Genomic DNA, 20,812 nt, shown 5'->3' on the forward strand with positions numbered 1-20,812 from the left:
CAGGGGAGGCTTTGGGCACCCAGTGCTCTGTGACGAAACACGCTGCAGGCCCGAGCATCCATGAACTCCTCCAAGGTTTTGGAGCAGGAAATCTGTCCTTAGCAGAAGGCTTCCTGCAAAGGCCTGCAGGCCTTTCTGGGTGGCTAAGCTGCAGCTCCCTTGCAGGCTGCTGGTCCAGGGGCCTGTGTCCCTTGGTCTAAAGTGCTGTAGGAGGAGCTCCTAGCAAGGGGAGAGCAAGCACCTTGTTTCCCTTGAAGAGACTGGCTTGTACATGGGGAGGCCTGCCAGCAGCGAAGACAGCGCAGGCAGCATGGGGGTTTGGCAGGCAGCTAAGAGGCTGCAGGAGTCCTGCATGAAATAGGGGTCATGACTGGTTTCTCCTCAAGGCCCAATGGCAACGTGCACACACAGCCTCTGGACCTGCAGCTCCCGAGCAGTGCAAGAGACCCCCAGGCAGCACCCTGGGGCCTCCTCGGATGAGCTGTGCTCCATAGAGGGCCTGCCTGCTGGCAATGGCCTAGGCCACCCCAGGCCCTAGAGAGGCCCGGCTGAGCCTGGGATGGGCCCTGCCCTCGCAGTGCTCAGGGAAAACCCGTGTTTGAGGCCAGGCTGCAGGCACATTCAATGTTGTGTCTGCTGCAGAGAGACTTCAGCTAGGACTTCCAGGGGGAATGTGAAGTGCTGTGGTTTTTACCTGCAATCCATGTGCCTCACTTGGGGTGCCCGGCCCATCCGTCCCACATTCCTTGGATGTGTGTTCCTCAGACAGCTGGACAGCTGGGGAAGTGGACCTCCCCCAGCAAGGGAGACCTGCCTAGAACATTGCTCTGTGTACAAAGAGGATTCGCTGTGCCTCTGGCACTGGGGAGAGACTTTCTGCACCCAGGAGACACTTGGCACACACAGCGTTTCCCCATGGAAAGTGGTGTGAAAAAGAGCACCCGCCGGGGCTGCATGGCCCTCTGCGGTAGAAGCCCTCCACGCAGCAGGCTGTCATGGACTCGGCTGCAGGCCTTTGTGGCTGGAGAGACTGCAGCTCCTCTGGAGGCTCTGGGCCAATTTTCACTCACCTTCGAGTGCAATAGGCTTGTGGGTTAAGGTGCTTGCAAAGGAAGGCAAGCAGCCTGCTCCTTTCCATTAGGAACACGTGTGGTGAGAGGCTTGGCAGCAGAGAAGAACAAAGAGGGGCAGCCAAGGAGGGGATTTGCATGCAGCTGGGTGGCCCCCAAATCTCCTGTTTCCCAAGCAGGGAATGCCTGCTGTGCCCATCAGTGCCCATTTCTAAGTGGGCACCCAGCCTCTGGATCTGCCCTTTCCCAGCCCTGAAAACACACGCAGGCCACACCCTGAGCCCTTCCAAGTGTGAACTTTGCTCCCTGTGAGGGCTGAATGCCACATCTGGCTAAGGTGGGAGAAGGCCCGAGGAGGCCTTGGGGGACCTGCCAAGACATAGCAGTGCTCAGCAATGAGCACTCTGCTTTCTTTTGGCTGGACGCACATTCCAGTTTCTGCTTGAGGCCCGGAGAGGTCAGATAGGCGATCCCCGGGGGAAGGCAGAGCAGAGGGTTTTTCGGTGGAGCGTTGGCTCCCTCTGCTGGCCGTCAAGCGTGGAAGGCTAAGCCTTGCTCCAGCTGAGTTCCTGAGCAAGTTTCCAAGCAGGAGGCACTCTGGCTCCACAAGCTAGAGGACTTCCCAGTGGCTCCAGAGTGGGTGGCAAGGGCATGTGAGTTGGAGGGTGCTCAGAAGCCACAGGGGAGACTTGAGTGTGGTTGGGTGCAGGTGTGCCAATATGTGTGGGTGGGTGCGCATGTGTGCGAGTGTGTTTTAGTGTGTGTGAGAGTGTGCGTGAGTGCGGGCGTGCGAGTGTGTATGGGTGTGTGCGGGTGTGTGTGTGTGTGTGTGTGCGGGCATGTGCGTGTGTGTTTTGGTGGGGGTAGGTGTGTGTGTGTGTGTGTAGGCGTGTATGTGTATCTGCGGGTGTGTGCGGGTGTGTATAGGATTGTGTGTGTGTGTGGGGTGTGTGTGGGTGTGTGCGGCTGTGTGTGAATGTGTGTGGGTGTGTGCTAGTGTCTTTGGGTGTGTGTGAGTGGGTTTGGGTGTGTGCATGCGTGTGTTAGAGTGAGTGGGACTGTGCAGGGTGTGCAGGTGGGTTCGGGTGTGTGTGGATGTGTGCAGGAGTGTGCAAGTATATGCGGGTATGTGTGGTTGTGTGCAGGTTGTGTGTGTGATTGGGTGTGTTTGGGTTTGTGTGGGTGTTTGTTAGTGTGTGCGAGAGTGTGTGGGTGTGTATGAGTCTGTGTGGGTCTGTGAGAGTGTGTGTGAGTGCAAGTGCGTGTGTGCGGGTGCTTGAGGTTGTGCGCCTGTGCGAGAGGGTGAGTGGTTGTGTGCAGGTGTGTGAGGGTGTGGGTGTGAGGGTGTGTGTGAGTGTGTGCAGGTGTGTGAGGGTGAGTGGGTGTGTGCAGGTGTGTGCGTATGTGTGCGGGTGTGTGTGAGTGTGTGTGAGTGTGTTTGTGTGTGCGAGTGTCTATGGGTGTTTGTGGGTGTGTGCGGTTGAGTGCGACTGTGTGCAGGTGTGTGCGCGTGTGTATGTGTGTGTGCAGGTGAGTGTGGGTATGTGGGTGTGTGCGGGTGTGTGCATGTGTGTATAGGTTTCTGTGTGTGTGTGCGGGTGTGTGTGGGTGCGCTCCCCGGGTGGGCTGAATGTCATGACTGTGTTAGGGGAGAGAAGGCCCAAAGAGGCCTTCAGGGAGCTGCCATGGCATAGCAGTGCTCAGGAAAGAGCACCCTTCTTTCTTTAGGCTGGAGGCACACTCGAGTTTCTGCTTGAGGCAGAGGGACGGCAGAGAGGCCATCACTGGCTGAAGGCAAAGCAGAGAGATTTTCGGTGGAGCGATGGCTCCATCTGCTGGCTGACAAGCGTGGAAGGCGAAGCCTCGCTCCAACTGAGTTCCTGAGGAAGGTCCCAAGCAGGAGGCACTCTGGCTCCACAAGCTAGAGGGTCCTGCTTAGGACTTCCCAGTGGCTCCAGAGTGGATGGCAAGGGCATGTGGGTTGGAGGGTGCTCGGAAGCCGCAGGGGAGGCTTTGGGCACCCAGTGCTCTGTGACGAAACACGCTGCAGGCCCGAGCATCCATGAACTCCTCCAAGGTTTTGGAGCAGGAAATCTGTCCTTAGCAGAAGGCTTCCTGCAAAGGCCTGCAGGCCTTTCTGGGTGGCTAAGCTGCAGCTCCCTTGCAGGCTGCTGGTCCAGGGGCCTGTGTCCCTTGGTCTAAAGTGCTGTAGGAGGAGCTCCTAGCAAGGGGAGAGCAAGCACCTTGTTTCCCTTGAAGAGACTGGCTTGTACATGGGGAGGCCTGCCAGCAGCGAAGACAGCGCAGGCAGCATGGGGGTTTGGCAGGCAGCTAAGAGGCTGCAGGAGTCCTGCATGAAATAGGGGTCATGACTGGTTTCTCCTCAAGGCCCAATGGCAACGTGCACACACAGCCTCTGGACCTGCAGCTCCCGAGCAGTGCAAGAGACCCCCAGGCAGCACCCTGGGGCCTCCTCGGATGAGCTGTGCTCCATAGAGGGCCTGCCTGCTGGCAATGGCCTAGGCCACCCCAGGCCCTAGAGAGGCCCGGCTGAGCCTGGGATGGGCCCTGCCCTCGCAGTGCTCAGGGAAAACCCGTGTTTGAGGCCAGGCTGCAGGCACATTCAATGTTGTGTCTGCTGCAGAGAGACTTCAGCTAGGACTTCCAGGGGGAATGTGAAGTGCTGTGGTTTTTACCTGCAATCCATGTGCCTCACTTGGGGTGCCCGGCCCATCCGTCCCACATTCCTTGGATGTGTGTTCCTCAGACAGCTGGACAGCTGGGGAAGTGGACCTCCCCCAGCAAGGGAGACCTGCCTAGAACATTGCTCTGTGTACAAAGAGGATTCGCTGTGCCTCTGGCACTGGGGAGAGACTTTCTGCACCCAGGAGACACTTGGCACACACAGCGTTTCCCCATGGAAAGTGGTGTGAAAAAGAGCACCCGCCGGGGCTGCATGGCCCTCTGCGGTAGAAGCCCTCCACGCAGCAGGCTGTCATGGACTCGGCTGCAGGCCTTTGTGGCTGGAGAGACTGCAGCTCCTCTGGAGGCTCTGGGCCAATTTTCACTCACCTTCGAGTGCAATAGGCTTGTGGGTTAAGGTGCTTGCAAAGGAAGGCAAGCAGCCTGCTCCTTTCCATTAGGAACACGTGTGGTGAGAGGCTTGGCAGCAGAGAAGAACAAAGAGGGGCAGCCAAGGAGGGGATTTGCATGCAGCTGGGTGGCCCCCAAATCTCCTGTTTCCCAAGCAGGGAATGCCTGCTGTGCCCATCAGTGCCCATTTCTAAGTGGGCACCCAGCCTCTGGATCTGCCCTTTCCCAGCCCTGAAAACACACGCAGGCCACACCCTGAGCCCTTCCAACTGTGAACTTTGCTCCCTGTGAGGGCTGAATGCCACATCTGGCTAAGGTGGGAGAAGGCCCGAGGAGGCCTTGGGGGACCTGCCAAGACATAGCAGTGCTCAGCAATGAGCACTCTGCTTTCTTTTGGCTGGACGCACATTCCAGTTTCTGCTTGAGGCCCGGAGAGGTCAGATAGGCGATCCCCGGGGGAAGGCAGAGCAGAGGGTTTTTCGGTGGAGCGTTGGCTCCCTCTGCTGGCCGTCAAGCGTGGAAGGCTAAGCCTTGCTCCAGCTGAGTTCCTGAGCAAGTTTCCAAGCAGGAGGCACTCTGGCTCCACAAGCTAGAGGACTTCCCAGTGGCTCCAGAGTGGGTGGCAAGGGCATGTGAGATGGAGGGTGCTCAGAAGCCACAGGGGAGACTTGAGTGTGGTTGGGTGCAGGTGTGCCAATATGTGTGGGTGTGTGCGCATGTGTGCGAGTGTGTTTTAGTGTGTGTGAGAGTGTGCGTGAGTGCGGGCGTGCGAGTGTGTATGGGTGTGTGCGGGTGTGTGTGTGTGTGTGTGTGCGGGCATGTGCGTGTGTGTTTTGGTGGGGGTAGGTGTGTGTGTGTGTGTGTAGGCGTGTATGTGTATCTGCGGGTGTGTGCGGGTGTGTATAGGATTGTGTGTGTGTGTGGGGTGTGTGTGGGTGTGTGCGGCTGTGTGTGAATGTGTGTGGGTGTGTGCTAGTGTCTTTGGGTGTGTGTGAGTGGGTTTGGGTGTGTGCATGCGTGTGTTAGAGTGAGTGGGACTGTGCAGGGTGTGCAGGTGGGTTCGGGTGTGTGTGGATGTGTGCAGGAGTGTGCAAGTATATGCGGGTATGTGTGGTTGTGTGCAGGTTGTGTGTGTGATTGGGTGTGTTTGGGTTTGTGTGGGTGTTTGTTAGTGTGTGCGAGAGTGTGTGGGTGTGTATGAGTCTGTGTGGGTCTGTGAGAGTGTGTGTGAGTGCAAGTGCGTGTGTGCGGGTGCTTGAGGTTGTGCGCCTGTGCGAGAGGGTGAGTGGTTGTGTGCAGGTGTGTGAGGGTGTGGGTGTGAGGGTGTGTGTGAGTGTGTGCAGGTGTGTGAGGGTGAGTGGGTGTGTGCAGGTGTGTGCGTATGTGTGCGGGTGTGTGTGAGTGTGTGTGAGTGTGTTTGTGTGTGCGAGTGTCTATGGGTGTTTGTGGGTGTGTGCGGTTGAGTGCGACTGTGTGCAGGTGTGTGCGCGTGTGTATGTGTGTGTGCAGGTGAGTGTGGGTATGTGGGTGTGTGCGGGTGTGTGCGTGTGTGTATAGGTTTCTGTGTGTGTGTGCGGGTGTGTGTGGGTGCGCTCCCCGGGTGGGCTGAATGTCATGACTGTGTTAGGGGAGAGAAGGCCCAAAGAGGCCTTCATGGAGCTGCCATGGCATAGCAGTGCTCAGGAAAGAGCACCCTTCTTTCTTTAGGCTGGAGGCACACTCGAGTTTCTGCTTGAGGCAGAGGGACGGCAGAGAGGCCATCACTGGCTGAAGGCAAAGCAGAGAGATTTTCGGTGGAGCGATGGCTCCATCTGCTGGCTGACAAGCGTGGAAGGCGAAGCCTCGCTCCAACTGAGTTCCTGAGGAAGGTCCCAAGCAGGAGGCACTCTGGCTCCACAAGCTAGAGGGTCCTGCTTAGGACTTCCCAGTGGCTCCAGAGTGGATGGCAAGGGCATGTGGGTTGGAGGGTGCTCGGAAGCCGCAGGGGAGGCTTTGGGCACCCAGTGCTCTGTGACGAAACACGCTGCAGGCCCGAGCATCCATGAACTCCTCCAAGGTTTTGGAGCAGGAAATCTGTCCTTAGCAGAAGGCTTCCTGCAAAGGCCTGCAGGCCTTTCTGGGTGGCTAAGCTGCAGCTCCCTTGCAAGCTGCTGGTCCAGGGGCCTGTGTCCCTTGGTCTAAAGTGCTGTAGGAGGAGCTCCTAGCAAGGGGAGAGCAAGCACCTTGTTTCCCTTGAAGAGACTGGCTTGTACATGGGGAGGCCTGCCAGCAGCGAAGACAGCGCAGGCAGCATGGGGGTTTGGCAGGCAGCTAAGAGGCTGCAGGAGTCCTGCATGAAATAGGGGTCATGACTGGTTTCTCCTCAAGGCCCAATGGCAACGTGCACACACAGCCTCTGGACCTGCAGCTCCCGAGCAGTGCAAGAGACCCCCAGGCAGCACCCTGGGGCCTCCTCGGATGAGCTGTGCTCCATAGAGGGCCTGCCTGCTGGCAATGGCCTAGGCCACCCCAGGCCCTAGAGAGGCCCGGCTGAGCCTGGGATGGGCCCTGCCCTCGCAGTGCTCAGGGAAAACCCGTGTTTGAGGCCAGGCTGCAGGCACATTCAATGTTGTGTCTGCTGCAGAGAGACTTCAGCTAGGACTTCCAGGGGGAATGTGAAGTGCTGTGGTTTTTACCTGCAATCCATGTGCCTCACTTGGGGTGCCCGGCCCATCCGTCCCACACTCCTTGGATGTGTGTTCCTCAGACAGCTGGACAGCTGGGGAAGTGGACCTCCCCCAGCAAGGGAGACCTGCCTAGAACATTGCTCTGTGTACAAAGAGGATTCGCTGTGCCTCTGGCACTGGGGAGAGACTTTCTGCACCCAGGAGACACTTGGCACACACAGCGTTTCCCCATGGAAAGTGGTGTGAAAAAGAGCACCCGCCGGGGCTGCATGGCCCTCTGCGGTAGAAGCCCTCCACGCAGCAGGCTGTCATGGACTCGGCTGCAGGCCTTTGTGGCTGGAGAGACTGCAGCTCCTCTGGAGGCTCTGGGCCAATTTTCACTCACCTTCGAGTGCAATAGGCTTGTGGGTTAAGGTGCTTGCAAAGGAAGGCAAGCAGCCTGCTCCTTTCCATTAGGAACACGTGTGGTGAGAGGCTTGGCAGCAGAGAAGAACAAAGAGGGGCAGCCAAGGAGGGGATTTGCATGCAGCTGGGTGGCCCCCAAATCTCCTGTTTCCCAAGCAGGGAATGCCTGCTGTGCCCATCAGTGCCCATTTCTAAGTGGGCACCCAGCCTCTGGATCTGCCCTTTCCCAGCCCTGAAAACACACGCAGGCCACACCCTGAGCCCTTCCAACTGTGAACTTTGCTCCCTGTGAGGGCTGAATGCCACATCTGGCTAAGGTGGGAGAAGGCCCGAGGAGGCCTTGGGGGACCTGCCAAGACATAGCAGTGCTCAGCAATGAGCACTCTGCTTTCTTTTGGCTGGACGCACATTCCAGTTTCTGCTTGAGGCCCGGAGAGGTCAGATAGGCGATCCCCGGGGGAAGGCAGAGCAGAGGGTTTTTCGGTGGAGCGTTGGCTCCCTCTGCTGGCCGTCAAGCATGGAAGGCTAAGCCTTGCTCCAGCTGAGTTCCTGAGCAAGTTTCCAAGCAGGAGGCACTCTGGCTCCACAAGCTAGAGGACTTCCCAGTGGCTCCAGAGTGGGTGGCAAGGGCATGTGAGATGGAGGGTGCTCAGAAGCCACAGGGGAGACTTGAGTGTGGTTGGGTGCAGGTGTGCCAATATGTGTGGGTGTGTGCGCATGTGTGCGAGTGTGTTTTAGTGTGTGTGAGAGTGTGCGTGAGTGCGGGCGTGCGAGTGTGTATGGGTGTGTGCGGGTGTGTGTGTGTGTGTGTGTGCGGGCATGTGCGTGTGTGTTTTGGTGGGGGTAGGTGTGTGTGTGTGTGTGTAGGCGTGTATGTGTATCTGCGGGTGTGTGCGGGTGTGTATAGGATTGTGTGTGTGTGTGGGGTGTGTGTGGGTGTGTGCGGCTGTGTGTGAATGTGTGTGGGTGTGTGCTAGTGTCTTTGGGTGTGTGTGAGTGGGTTTGGGTGTGTGCATGCGTGTGTTAGAGTGAGTGGGACTGTGCAGGGTGTGCAGGTGGGTTCGGGTGTGTGTGGATGTGTGCAGGAGTGTGCAAGTATATGCGGGTATGTGTGGTTGTGTGCAGGTTGTGTGTGTGATTGGGTGTGTTTGGGTTTGTGTGGGTGTTTGTTAGTGTGTGCGAGAGTGTGTGGGTGTGTATGAGTCTGTGTGGGTCTGTGAGAGTGTGTGTGAGTGCAAGTGCGTGTGTGCGGGTGCTTGAGGTTGTGCGCCTGTGCGAGAGGGTGAGTGGTTGTGTGCAGGTGTGTGAGGGTGTGGGTGTGAGGGTGTGTGTGAGTGTGTGCAGGTGTGTGAGGGTGAGTGGGTGTGTGCAGGTGTGTGCGTATGTGTGCGGGTGTGTGTGAGTGTGTGTGAGTGTGTTTGTGTGTGCGAGTGTCTATGGGTGTTTGTGGGTGTGTGCGGTTGAGTGCGACTGTGTGCAGGTGTGTGCGCGTGTGTATGTGTGTGTGCAGGTGAGTGTGGGTATGTGGGTGTGTGCGGGTGTGTGCGTGTGTGTATAGGTTTCTGTGTGTGTGTGCGGGTGTGTGTGGGTGCGCTCCCCGGGTGGGCTGAATGTCATGACTGTGTTAGGGGAGAGAAGGCCCAAAGAGGCCTTCAGGGAGCTGCCATGGCATAGCAGTGCTCAGGAAAGAGCACCCTTCTTTCTTTAGGCTGGAGGCACACTCGAGTTTCTGCTTGAGGCAGAGGGACGGCAGAGAAGCCATCACTGGCTGAAGGCAAAGCAGAGAGATTTTCGGTGGAGCGATGGCTCCATCTGCTGGCTGACAAGCGTGGAAGGCGAAGCCTCGCTCCAACTGAGTTCCTGAGGAAGGTCCCAAGCAGGAGGCACTCTGGCTCCACAAGCTAGAGGGTCCTGCTTAGGACTTCCCAGTGGCTCCAGAGTGGATGGCAAGGGCATGTGGGTTGGAGGGTGCTCGGAAGCCGCAGGGGAGGCTTTGGGCACCCAGTGCTCTGTGACGAAACACGCTGCAGGCCCGAGCATCCATGAACTCCTCCAAGGTTTTGGAGCAGGAAATCTGTCCTTAGCAGAAGGCTTCCTGCAAAGGCCTGCAGGCCTTTCTGGGTGGCTAAGCTGCAGCTCCCTTGCAGGCTGCTGGTCCAGGGGCCTGTGTCCCTTGGTCTAAAGTGCTGTAGGAGGAGCTCCTAGCAAGGGGAGAGCAAGCACCTTGTTTCCCTTGAAGAGACTGGCTTGTACATGGGGAGGCCTGCCAGCAGCGAAGACAGCGCAGGCAGCATGGGGGTTTGGCAGGCAGCTAAGAGGCTGCAGGAGTCCTGCATGAAATAGGGGTCATGACTGGTTTCTCCTCAAGGCCCAATGGCAACGTGCACACACAGCCTCTGGACCTGCAGCTCCCGAGCAGTGCAAGAGACCCCCAGGCAGCACCCTGGGGCCTCCTCGGATGAGCTGTGCTCCATAGAGGGCCTGCCTGCTGGCAATGGCCTAGGCCACCCCAGGCCCTAGAGAGGCCCGGCTGAGCCTGGGATGGGCCCTGCCCTCGCAGTGCTCAGGGAAAACCCGTGTTTGAGGCCAGGCTGCAGGCACATTCAATGTTGTGTCTGCTGCAGAGAGACTTCAGCTAGGACTTCCAGGGGGAATGTGAAGCGCTGTGGTTTTTACCTGCAATCCATGTGCCTCACTTGGGGTGCCCGGCCCATCCGTCCCACACTCCTTGGATGTGTGTTCCTCAGACAGCTGGACAGCTGGGGAAGTGGACCTCCCCCAGCAAGGGAGACCTGCCTAGAACATTGCTCTGTGTACAAAGAGGATTCGCTGTGCCTCTGGCACTGGGGAGAGACTTTCTGCACCCAGGAGACACTTGGCACACACAGCGTTTCCCCATGGAAAGTGGTGTGAAAAAGAGCACCCGCCGGGGCTGCATGGCCCTCTGCGGTAGAAGCCCTCCACGCAGCAGGCTGTCATGGACTCGGCTGCAGGCCTTTGTGGCTGGAGAGACTGCAGCTCCTCTGGAGGCTCTGGGCCAATTTTCACTCACCTTCGAGTGCAATAGGCTTGTGGGTTAAGGTGCTTGCAAAGGAAGGCAAGCAGCCTGCTCCTTTCCATTAGGAACACGTGTGGTGAGAGGCTTGGCAGCAGAGAAGAACAAAGAGGGGCAGCCAAGGAGGGGATTTGCATGCAGCTGGGTGGCCCCCAAATCTCCTGTTTCCCAAGCAGGGAATGCCTGCTGTGCCCATCAGTGCCCATTTCTAAGTGGGCACCCAGCCTCTGGATCTGCCCTTTCCCAGCCCTGAAAACACACGCAGGCCACACCCTGAGCCCTTCCAAGCGTGAACTTTGCTCCCTGTGAGGGCTGAATGCCACATCTGGCTAAGGTGGGAGAAGGCCCGAGGAGGCCTTGGGGGACCTGCCAAGACATAGCAGTGCTCAGCAATGAGCACTCTGCTTTCTTTTGGCTGGACGCACATTCCAGTTTCTGCTTGAGGCCCGGAGAGGTCAGATAGGCGATCCCCGGGGGAAGGCAGAGCAGAGGGTTTTTCGGTGGAGCGTTGGCTCCCTCTGCTGGCCGTCAAGCGTGGAAGGCTAAGCCTTGCTCCAGCTGAGTTCCTGAGCAAGTTTCCAAGCAGGAGGCACTCTGGCTCCACAAGCTAGAGGACTTCCCAGTGGCTCCAGAGTGGGTGGCAAGGGCATGTGAGTTGGAGGGTGCTCAGAAGCCACAGGGGAGACTTGAGTGTGGTTGGGTGCAGGTGTGCCAATATGTGTGGGTGTGTGCGCATGTGTGTGAGTGTGTTTTAGTGTGTGTGAGAGTGTGCGTGAGTGCGGGCGTGCGAGTGTGTATGGGTGTGTGCGGGTGTGTGTGTGTGTGTGTGCGGGCATGTGCGTGTGTGTTTTGGTGGGGGTAGGTGTGTGTGTGTGTGTGTAGGCGTGTATGTGTATCTGCGGGTGTGTGCGGGTGTGTATAGGATTGTGTGTGTGTGTGGGGTGTGTGTGGGTGTGTGCGGCTGTGTGTGAATGTGTGTGGGTGTGTGCTAGTGTCTTTGGGTGTGTGTGAGTGGGTTTGGGTGTGTGCATGCGTGTGTTAGAGTGAGTGGGACTGTGCAGGGTGTGCAGGTGGGTTCGGGTGTGTGTGGATGTGTGCAGGAGTGTGCAAGTATATGCGGGTATGTGTGGTTGTGTGCAGGTTGTGTGTGTGATTGGGTGTGTTTGGGTTTGTGTGGGTGTTTGTTAGTGTGTGCGAGAGTGTGTGGGTGTGTATGAGTCTGTGTGGGTCTGTGAGAGTGTGTGTGAGTGCAAGTGCGTGTGTGCAGGTGCTTGAGGTTGTGCGCCTGTGCGAGAGGGTGAGTGGTTGTGTGCAGGTGTGTGAGGGTGTGGGTGTGAGGGTGTGTGTGAGTGTGTGCAGGTGTGTGAGGGTGAGTGTGTGTGTGCAGGTGTGTGCGTATGTGTGCGGGTGTGTGTGAGTGTGTGTGAGTGTGTTTGTGTGTGCGAGTGTCTATGGGTGTTTGTGGGTGTGTGCGGTTGAGTGCGACTGTGTGCAGGTGTGTGCGCGTGTGTATGTGTGTGTGCAGGTGAGTGTGGGTATGTGGGTGTGTGCGGGTGTGTGCATGTGTGTATAGGTTTCTGTGTGTGTGTGCGGGTGTGTGTGGGTGCGCTCCCCGGGTGGGCTGAATGTCATGACTGTGTTAGGGGAGAGAAGGCCCAAAGAGGCCTTCAGGGAGCTGCCATGGCATAGCAGTGCTCAGGAAAGAGCACCCTTCTTTCTTTAGGCTGGAGGCACACTCGAGTTTCTGCTTGAGGCAGAGGGACGGCAGAGAGGCCATCACTGGCTGAAGGCAAAGCAGAGAGATTTTCGGTGGAGCGATGGCTCCATCTGCTGGCTGACAAGCGTGGAAGGCGAAGCCTCGCTCCAACTGAGTTCCTGAGGAAGGTCCCAAGCAGGAGGCACTCTGGCTCCACAAGCTAGAGGGTCCTGCTTAGGACTTCCCAGTGGCTCCAGAGTGGATGGCAAGGGCATGTGGGTTGGAGGGTGCTCGGAAGCCGCAGGGGAGGCTTTGGGCACCCAGTGCTCTGTGACAAAACACGCTGCAGGCCCGAGCATCCATGAACTCCTCCAAGGTTTTGGAGCAGGAAATCTGTCCTTAGCAGAAGGCTTCCTGCAAAGGCCTGCAGGCCTTTCTGGGTGGCTAAGCTGCAGCTCCCTTGCAGGCTGCTGGTCCAGGGGCCTGTGTCCCTTGGTCTAAAGTGCTGTAGGAGGAGCTCCTAGCAAGGGGAGAGCAAGCACCTTGTTTCCCTTGAAGAGACTGGCTTGTACATGGGGAGGCCTGCCAGCAGCGAAGACAGCGCAGGCAGCATGGGGGTTTGGCAGGCAGCTAAGAGGCTGCAGGAGTCCTGCATGAAATAGGGGTCATGACTGGTTTCTCCTCAAGGCCCAATGGCAACGTGCACACACAGCCTCTGGACCTGCAGCTCCCGAGCAGTGCAAGAGACCCCCAGGCAGCACCCTGGGGCCTCCTCGGATGAGCTGTGCTCCATAGAGGGCCTGCCTGCTGGCAATGGCCTAGGCCACCCCAGGCCCTAGAGAGGCCCGGCTGAGCCTGGGATGGGTCCTGCCCTCGCAGTGCTCAGGGAAAACCCGTGTTTGAGGCCAGGCTGCAGGCACATTCAGTGTTGTGTCTGCTGCAGAGAGACTTCAGCTAGGACTTCCAGGGGGAATGTGAAGCGCTGTGGTTTTTACCTGCAATCCATGTGCCTCACTTGGGGTGCCCGGCCCATCCGTCCCACACTCCTTGGATGTGTGTTCCTCAGACAGCTGGACAGCTGGGGAAGTGGACCTCCCCCAGCAAGGGAGACCTGCCTAGAACATTGCTCTGTGTACAAAGAGGATTCGCTGTGCCTCTGGCACTGGGGAGAGACTTTCTGCACCCAGGAGACACTTGGCACACACAGCGTTTCCCCATGGAAAGTGGTGTGAAAAAGAGCACCCGCCGGGGCTGCATGGCCCTCTGCGGTAGAAGCCCTCCACGCAGCAGGCTGTCATGGACTCGGCTGCAGGCCTTTGTGGCTGGAGAGACTGCAGCTCCTCTGGAGGCTCTGGGCCAATTTTCACTCACCTTCGAGTGCAATAGGCTTGTGGGTTAAGGTGCTTGCAAAGGAAGGCAAGCAGCCTGCTCCTTTCCATTAGGAACACGTGTGGTGAGAGGCTTGGCAGCAGAGAAGAACAAAGAGGGGCAGCCAAGGAGGGGATTTGCATGCAGCTGGGTGGCCCCCAAATCTCCTGTTTCCCAAGCAGGGAATGCCTGCTGTGCCCATCAGTGCCCATTTCTAAGTGGGCACCCAGCCTCTGGATCTGCCCTTTCCCAGCCCTGAAAACACACGCAGGCCACACCCTGAGCCCTTCCAACTGTGAACTTTGCTCCCTGTGAGGGCTGAATGCCACATCTGGCTAAGGTGGGAGAAGGCCCGAGGAGGCCTTGGGGGACCTGCCAAGACATAGCAGTGCTCAGCAATGAGCACTCTGCTTTCTTTTGGCTGGACGCACATTCCAGTTTCTGCTTGAGGCCCGGAGAGGTCAGATAGGCGATCCCCGGGGGAAGGCAGAGCAGAGGGTTTTTCGGTGGAGCGTTGGCTCCCTCTGCTGGCCGTCAAGCGTGGAAGGCTAAGCCTTGCTCCAGCTGAGTTCCTGAGCAAGTTTCCAAGCAGGAGGCACTCTGGCTCCACAAGCTAGAGGACTTCCCAGTGGCTCCAGAGTGGGTGGCAAGGGCATGTGAGATGGAGGGTGCTCAGAAGCCACAGGGGAGACTTGAGTGTGGTTGGGTGCAGGTGTGCCAATATGTGTGGGTGTGTGCGCATGTGTGCGAGTGTGTTTTAGTGTGTGTGAGAGTGTGCGTGAGTGCGGGCGTGCGAGTGTGTATGGGTGTGTGCGGGTGTGTGTGTGTGTGTGTGTGCGGGCATGTGCGTGTGTGTTTTGGTGGGGGTAGGTGTGTGTGTGTGTGTGTAGGCGTGTATGTGTATCTGCGGGTGTGTGCGGGTGTGTATAGGATTGTGTGTGTGTATGGGGTGTGTGTGGGTGTGTGCGGCTGTGTGTGAATGTGTGTGGGTGTGTGCTAGTGTCTTTGGGTGTGTGTGAGTGGGTTTGGGTGTGTGCATGCGTGTGTTAGAGTGAGTGGGACTGTGCAGGGTGTGCAGGTGGGTTCGGGTGTGTGTGGATGTGTGCAGGAGTGTGCAAGTATATGCGGGTATGTGTGGTTGTGTGCAGGTTGTGTGTGTGATTGGGTGTGTTTGGGTTTGTGTGGGTGTTTGTTAGTGTGTGCGAGAGTGTGTGGGTGTGTATGAGTCTGTGTGGGTCTGTGAGAGTGTGTGTGAGTGCAAGTGCGTGTGTGCGGGTGCTTGAGGTTGTGCGCCTGTGCGAGAGGGTGAGTGGTTGTGTGCAGGTGTGTGAGGGTGTGGGTGTGAGGGTGTGTGTGAGTGTGTGCAGGTGTGTGAGGGTGAGTGGGTGTGTGCAGGTGTGTGCGTATGTGTGCGGGTGTGTGTGAGTGTGTGTGAGTGTGTTTGTGTGTGCGAGTGTCTATGGGTGTTTGTGGGTGTGTGCGGTTGAGTGCGACTGTGTGCAGGTGTGTGCGCGTGTGTATGTGTGTGTGCAGGTGAGTGTGGGTATGTGGGTGTGTGCGGGTGTGTGCGTGTGTGTATAGGTTTCTGTGTGTGTGTGCGGGTGTGTGTGAGTGTGTGTGAGTGTGTTTGTGTGTGCGAGTGTCTATGGGTGTTTGTGGGTGTGTGCGGTTGAGTGCGACTGTGTGCAGGTGTGTGCGCGTGTGTATGTGTGTGTGCAGGTGAGTGTGGGTATGTGGGTGTGTGCGGGTGTGTGCGTGTGTGTATAGGTTTCTGTGTGTGTGTGCGGGTGTGTGTGGGTGCGCTCCCCGGGTGGGCTGAATGTCATGACTGTGTTAGGGGAGAGAAGGCCCAAAGAGGCCTTCAGGGAGCTGCCATGGCATAGCAGTGCTCAGGAAAGAGCACCCTTCTTTCTTTAGGCTGGAGGCACACTCGAGTTTCTGCTTGAGGCAGAGGGACGGCAGAGAGGCCATCACTGGCTGAAGGCAAAGCAGAGAGATTTTCGGTGGAGCGATGGCTCCATCTGCTGGCTGACAAGCGTGGAAGGCGAAGCCTCGCTCCAACTGAGTTCCTGAGGAAGGTCCCAAGCAGGAGGCACTCTGGCTCCACAAGCTAGAGGGTCCTGCTTAGGACTTCCCAGTGGCTCCAGAGTGGATGGCAAGGGCATGTGGGTTGGAGGGTGCTCGGAAGCCGCAGGGGAGGCTTTGGGCACCCAGTGCTCTGTGACGAAACACGCTGCAGGCCCGAGCATCCATGAACTCCTCCAAGGTTTTGGAGCAGGAAATCTGTCCTTAGCAGAAGGCTTCCTGCAAAGGCCTGCAGGCCTTTCTGGGTGGCTAAGCTGCAGCTCCCTTGCAGGCTGCTGGTCCAGGGGCCTGTGTCCCTTGGTCTAAAGTGCTGTAGGAGGAGCTCCTAGCAAGGGGAGAGCAAGCACCTTGTTTCCCTTGAAGAGACTGGCTTGTACATGGGGAGGCCTGCCAGCAGCGAAGACAGCGCAGGCAGCATGGGGGTTTGGCAGGCAGCTAAGAGGCTGCAGGAGTCCTGCATGAAATAGGGGTCATGACTGGTTTCTCCTCAAGGCCCAATGGCAACGTGCACACACAGCCTCTGGACCTGCAGCTCCCGAGCAGTGCAAGAGACCCCCAGGCAGCACCCTGGGGCCTCCTCGGATGAGCTGTGCTCCATAGAGGGCCTGCCTGCTGGCAATGGCCTAGGCCACCCCAGGCCCTAGAGAGGCCCGGCTGAGCCTGGGATGGGCCCTGCCCTCGCAGTGCTCAGGGAAAACCCGTGTTTGAGGCCAGGCTGCAGGCACATTCAATGTTGTGTCTGCTGCAGAGAGACTTCAGCTAGGACTTCCAGGGGGAATGTGAAGCGCTGTGGTTTTTACCTGCAATCCATGTGCCTCACTTGGGGTGCCCGGCCCATCCGTCCCACACTCCTTGGATGTGTGTTCCTCAGACAGCTGGACAGCTGGGGAAGTGGACCTCCCCCAGCAAGGGAGACCTGCCTAGAACATTGCTCTGTGTACAAAGAGGATTCGCTGTGCCTCTGGCACTGGGGAGAGACTTTCTGCACCCAGGAGACACTTGGCACACACAGCGTTTCCCCACGGAAAGTGGTGTGAAAAAGAGCACCCGCCGGGGCTGCATGGCCCTCTGCGGTAGAAGCCCTCCACGCAGCAGGCTGTCATGGACTCGGCTGCAGGCCTTTGTGGCTGGAGAGACTGCAGCTCCTCTGGAGGCTCTGGGCCAATTTTCACTCACCTTCGAGTGCAATAGGCTTGTGGGTTAAGGTGCTTGCAAAGGAAGGCAAGCAGCCTGCTCCTTTCCATTAGGAACACGTGTGGTGAGAGGCTTGGCAGCAGAGAAGAACAAAGAGGGGCAGCCAAGGAGGGGATTTGCATGCAGCTGGGTGGCCCCCAAATCTCCTGTTTCCCAAGCAGGGAATGCCTGCTGTGCCCATCAGTGCCCATTTCTAAGTGGGCACCCAGCCTCTGGATCTGCCCTTTCCCAGCCCTGAAAACACACACAGGCCACACCCTGAGCCCTTCCAACTGTGAACTTTGCTCCCTGTGAGGGCTGAATGCCACATCTGGCTAAGGTGGGAGAAGGCCCGAGGAGGCCTTGGGGGACCTGCCAAGACATAGCAGTGCTCAGCAATGAGCACTCTGCTTTCTTTTGGCTGGACGCACATTCCAGTTTCTGCTTGAGGCCCGGAGAGGTCAGATAGGCGATCCCCGGGGGAAGGCAGAGCAGAGGGTTTTTCGGTGGAGCGTTGGCTCCCTCTGCTGGCCGTCAAGCGTGGAAGGCTAAGCCTTGCTCCAGCTGAGTTCCTGAGCAAGTTTCCAAGCAGGAGGCACTCTGGCTCCACAAGCTAGAGGACTTCCCAGTGGCTCCAGAGTGGGTGGCAAGGGCATGTGAGATGGAGGGTGCTCAGAAGCCACAGGGGAGACTTGAGTGTGGTTGGGTGCAGGTGTGCCAATATGTGTGGGTGTGTGCGCATGTGTGCGAGTGTGTTTTAGTGTGTGTGAGAGTGTGCGTGAGTGCGGGCGTGCGAGTGTGTATGGGTGTGTGCGGGTGTGTGTGTGTGTGTGTGTGTGCGGGCATGTGCGTGTGTGTTTTGGTGGGGGTAGGTGTGTGTGTGTGTGTGTAGGCGTGTATGTGTATCTGCGGGTGTGTGCGGGTGTGTATAGGATTGTGTGTGTGTGTGGGGTGTGTGTGGGTGTGTGCGGCTGTGTGTGAATGTGTGTGGGTGTGTGCTAGTGTCTTTGGGTGTGTGTGAGTGGGTTTGGGTGTGTGCATGCGTGTGTTAGAGTGAGTGGGACTGTGCAGGGTGTGCAGGTGGGTTCGGGTGTGTGTGGATGTGTGCAGGAGTGTGCAAGTATATGCGGGTATGTGTGGTTGTGTGCAGGTTGTGTGTGTGATTGGGTGTGTTTGGGTTTGTGTGGGTGTTTGTTAGTGTGTGCGAGAGTGTGTGGGTGTGTATGAGTCTGTGTGGGTCTGTGAGAGTGTGTGTGAGTGCAAGTGCGTGTGTGCGGGTGCTTGAGGTTGTGCGCCTGTGCGAGAGGGTGAGTGGTTGTGTGCAGGTGTGTGAGGGTGTGGGTGTGAGGGTGTGTGTGAGTGTGTGCAGGTGTGTGAGGGTGAGTGGGTGTGTGCAGGTGTGTGCGTATGTGTGCGGGTGTGTGTGAGTGTGTGTGAGTGTGTTTGTGTGTGCGAGTGTCTATGGGTGTTTGTGGGTGTGTGCGGTTGAGTGCGACTGTGTGCAGGTGTGTGCGCGTGTGTATGTGTGTGTGCAGGTGAGTGTGGGTATGTGGGTGTGTGCGGGTGTGTGCGTGTGTGTATAGGTTTCTGTGTGTGTGTGCGGGTGTGTGTGGGTGCGCTCCCCGGGTGGGCTGAATGTCATGACTGTGTTAGGGGAGAGAAGGCCCAAAGAGGCCTTCATGGAGCTGCCATGGCATAGCAGTGCTCAGGAAAGAGCACCCTTCTTTCTTTAGGCTGGAGGCACACTCGAGTTTCTGCTTGAGGCAGAGGGACGGCAGAGAGGCCATCACTGGCTGAAGGCAAAGCAGAGAGATTTTCGGTGGAGCGATGGCTCCATCTGCTGGCTGACAAGCGTGGAAGGCGAAGCCTCGCTCCAACTGAGTTCCTGAGGAAGGTCCCAAGCAGGAGGCACTCTGGCTCCACAAGCTAGAGGGTCCTGCTTAGGACTTCCCAGTGGCTCCAGAGTGGATGGCAAGGGCATGTGGGTTGGAGGGTGCTCGGAAGCCGCAGGGGAGGCTTTGGGCACCCAGTGCTCTGTGACGAAACACGCTGCAGGCCCGAGCATCCATGAACTCCTCCAAGGTTTTGGAGCAGGAAATCTGTCCTTAGCAGAAGGCTTCCTGCAAAGGCCTGCAGGCCTTTCTGGGTGGCTAAGCTGCAGCTCCCTTGCAGGCTGCTGGTCCAGGGGCCTGTGTCCCTTGGTCTAAAGTGCTGTAGGAGGAGCTCCTAGCAAGGGGAGAGCAAGCACCTTGTTTCCCTTGAAGAGACTGGCTTGTACATGGGGAGGCCTGCCAGCAGCGAAGACAGCACAGGCAGCATGGGGGTTTGGCAGGCAGCTAAGAGGCTGCAGGAGTCCTGCATGAAATAGGGGTCATGACTGGTTTCTCCTCAAGGCCCAATGGCAACGTGCACACACAGCCTCTGGACCTGCAGCTCCCGAGCAGTGCAAGAGACCCCCAGGCAGCACCCTGGGGCCTCCTCGGATGAGCTGTGCTCCATAGAGGGCCTGCCTGCTGGCAATGGCCTAGGCCACCCCAGGCCCTAGAGAGGCCCGGCTGAGCCTGGGATGGGCCCTGCCCTCGCAGTGCTCAGGGAAAACCCGTGTTTGAGGCCAGGCTGCAGGCACATTCAATGTTGTGTCTGCTGCAGAGAGACTTCAGCTAGGACTTCCAGGGGGAATGTGAAGTGCTGTGGTTTTTACCTGCAATCCATGTGCCTCACTTGGGGTGCCCGGCCCATCCGTCCCACACTCCTTGGATGTGTGTTCCTCAGACAGCTGGACAGCTGGGGAAGTGGACCTCCCCCAGCAAGGGAGACCTGCCTAGAACATTGCTCTGTGTACAAAGAGGATTCGCTGTGCCTCTGGCACTGGGGAGAGACTTTCTGCACCCAGGAGACACTTGGCACACACAGCGTTTCCCCATGGAAAGTGGTGTGAAAAAGAGCACCCGCCGGGGCTGCATGGCCCTCTGCGGTAGAAGCCCTCCACGCAGCAGGCTGTCATGGACTCGGCTGCAGGCCTTTGTGGCTGGAGAGACTGCAGCTCCTCTGGAGGCTCTGGGCCAATTTTCACTCACCTTCGAGTGCAATAGGCTTGTGGGTTAAGGTGCTTGCAAAGGAAGGCAAGCAGCCTGCTCCTTTCCATTAGGAACACGTGTGGTGAGAGGCTTGGCAGCAGAGAAGAACAAAGAGGGGCAGCCAAGGAGGGGATTTGCATGCAGCTGGGTGGCCCCCAAATCTCCTGTTTCCCAAGCAGGGAATGCCTGCTGTGCCCATCAGTGCCCATTTCTAAGTGGGCACCCAGCCTCTGGATCTGCCCTTTCCCAGCCCTGAAAACACACGCAGGCCACACCCTGAGCCCTTCCAACTGTGAACTTTGCTCCCTGTGAGGGCTGAATGCCACATCTGGCTAAGGTGGGAGAAGGCCCGAGGAGGCCTTGGGGGACCTGCCAAGACATAGCAGTGCTCAGCAATGAGCACTCTGCTTTCTTTTGGCTGGACGCACATTCCAGTTTCTGCTTGAGGCCCAGAGAGGTCAGATAGGCGATCCCCGGGGGAAGGCAGAGCAGAGGGTTTTTCGGTGGAGCGTTGGCTCCCTCTGCTGGCCGTCAAGCGTGGAAGGCTAAGCCTTGCTCCAGCTGAGTTCCTGAGCAAGTTTCCAAGCAGGAGGCACTCTGGCTCCACAAGCTAGAGGACTTCCCAGTGGCTCCAGAGTGGGTGGCAAGGGCATGTGAGATGGAGGGTGCTCAGAAGCCACAGGGGAGACTTGAGTGTGGTTGGGTGCAGGTGTGCCAATATGTGTGGGTGTGTGCGCATGTGTGCGAGTGTGTTTTAGTGTGTGTGAGAGTGTGCGTGAGTGCGGGCATGCGAGTGTGTATGGGTGTGTGCGGGTGTGTGTGTGTGTGTGTGTGCGGGCATGTGCGTGTGTGTTTTGGTGGGGGTAGGTGTGTGTGTGTGTGTGTAGGCGTGTATGTGTATCTGCGGGTGTGTGCGGGTGTGTATAGGATTGTGTGTGTGTGTGGGGTGTGTGTGGGTGTGTGCGGCTGTGTGTGAATGTGTGTGGGTGTGTGCTAGTGTCTTTGGGTGTGTGTGAGTGGGTTTGGGTGTGTGCATGCGTGTGTTAGAGTGAGTGGGACTGTGCAGGGTGTGCAGGTGGGTTCGGGTGTGTGTGGATGTGTGCAGGAGTGTGCAAGTATATGCG

The sequence above is a fragment of the Hippopotamus amphibius genome, chromosome 8, assembly GCF_030028045.1.
Source record: "Hippopotamus amphibius kiboko isolate mHipAmp2 chromosome 8, mHipAmp2.hap2, whole genome shotgun sequence".
Lineage (NCBI taxonomy): Eukaryota > Metazoa > Chordata > Mammalia > Artiodactyla > Hippopotamidae > Hippopotamus > Hippopotamus amphibius.